Below are 1,988 nucleotides of genomic sequence, written 5' to 3'. Positions count from 1 at the left end.
AGACCCTGGGTATAAAAGCCGAGAGTTGCCAAGTATGCAAAAATGGGACACGGCAAGAGAATCCACAAAGGGCCAAGTCAGAAGCGAGGCTTGTTCCGTGGCAGCCATGTTTGTGCATACCAGCAGGTGTCACTACGGGACAACACAGTATTACTGTCTCCCAGAATATGCACAAACGTATCATTATTTACAAAAAGTAAATGAGCTGACCCTTTTCTTTTGAAAAAATGTTTATTGCATATTAATGCAATAGTGCTCACTTTTAACCACATAGGCCAATAAGAACGAGAGTTTAACAGGGGATGGACTGGCTGAAGGGCAAATATGGCAAATGCCACCGGGCTTTGACTTATCTCACAAATGCAAAGAGAATATCAATATTCAGGATCAATCCTTGAATAAATAGCACCCCAGGCAGCAAGTTGCTCCCCGACACACATTATATGTTCCTACTGGTATTTTGAATGTAAGAATAGCCCTGATGAGTGCATCACATGAGGGTTGGAGAGGGCCTTCTTTGCCCCGTGGCATGGCCAGAAATGCCTCCATACATTACTGACTTCAGCGGGCGGTCCCGGCCGTGTCCCTACAAGGGAAGGCTCCGGGTAGCCGGAGCCCAGAAGTTCCCAGGTATGGAAATGATGTCATAGCAAATGTGGGCGGTCTCGCTGGCGTCGGCAGGTCCGTCCCGCTGACGTTAAAGGAAAAATGGCCGTGTCAAGACCCCGCTCCCGCGACCTGGAGGATTCGGGTGTGACTCGGAGACGCAGTGCTCACCCAGTTCCCAGGTATGCAGATGACCCAGTGAAACACAAAGACTTGACTCGTGGGCTACTGTGCTTTAAATGCCAGGGAAAACTTTTGGCCCTAGCTGGCCTCTGGAGAACAGGTAGATCTTCAGTGATTACTAGTGAATCTAAAGGTAAATATGGATCAACCGATCGCTGCTAACAGAAAAGACAACATGTGTCCTGTCTGCTGTGCTTAACCTCAATGGTGAAAGAAACAGTAACAAAGGCTACTGCAACAAATTTAGGAAACGTCAACAAAAAACAACCATTTATCATAAGCACACAGGGGGGGAAAAAAAAATAATCCGTAAGTAGAATACAACGGAGAAGTTTTTAAAGGGAAGTGTCGTATGTTAACGAGCGCTACTTCATGGAACTTTGAGATAAGAAAAACCCACGTTCCGTTTTTAAAAGTTTGCATTAAGTTAAGGGGACTGCTGACCCATTTAAACTCACGGAGGGAGAAGTGGAAGAAAAAATGGTAAACTACACCCGGAGCGGTGCCTTGAGGTGAATTGTGACGGATTAAACCTGTAGTAGTGGTAGCATGTTCCTGCTCACCCTCTATGGGCAGGACACAGTTTAATTCCTTGTCCATGAACCCAAGAAAGCCCATGGGCCGCAGGCACTATTTGCCCAACCCCTGGAGAGCCCGGGACTGTTCATGGATTCACACTACTATGCGCCTGTGTCCATACCTCGGGTAACTGGTGGCACTTGTAATATGATGTCATAGTACACAGTACTTTAGCCTCCTTGTCACTTTTTCAGCCAAAAAAAGAAAAAAGGGGGGGGGTCATTTTTTTTCTCTGGAAATGCTAGTTTGGTCTCTTACAGCTCCTAGAAAGAGGAGGACATTATTTAGCTACTCGGTTGCCCCAAGCCCTGGGGTAACTTTACAACTTTACTCACAAGTTGTAAAACCCGCCTCGTACACAAAGCCTTCACACTGCAGCACAACCCAAGCTCTACTGTTCACACAAGAGAAACCCAGCCCTCCCACACAAGCCCTCGAACAGGTTGAGAAAGGAGGAAGTGAGTACTAGGTTAACTGCAGCTACTACACCTCACCGTGCTGCTGAGGCGCACGGCTCTCTATGACTAACTGCAGTCACTTCACAAAAGCACGCTGTCCCCAAACCCCCCCTGCGTTGAGCGTTTTGGATGATTCCTACTGAGGTTCCCAGCAGCACTGGG

Source organism: Sceloporus occidentalis, unplaced genomic scaffold (assembly GCF_023333645.1).
Source record: "Sceloporus occidentalis isolate IW3139 unplaced genomic scaffold, rSceOcc1.0.p SCAF_89, whole genome shotgun sequence".
Taxonomy (NCBI): domain Eukaryota; kingdom Metazoa; phylum Chordata; class Lepidosauria; order Squamata; family Phrynosomatidae; genus Sceloporus; species Sceloporus occidentalis.
This window is presented reverse-complemented; position numbering follows the sequence as displayed.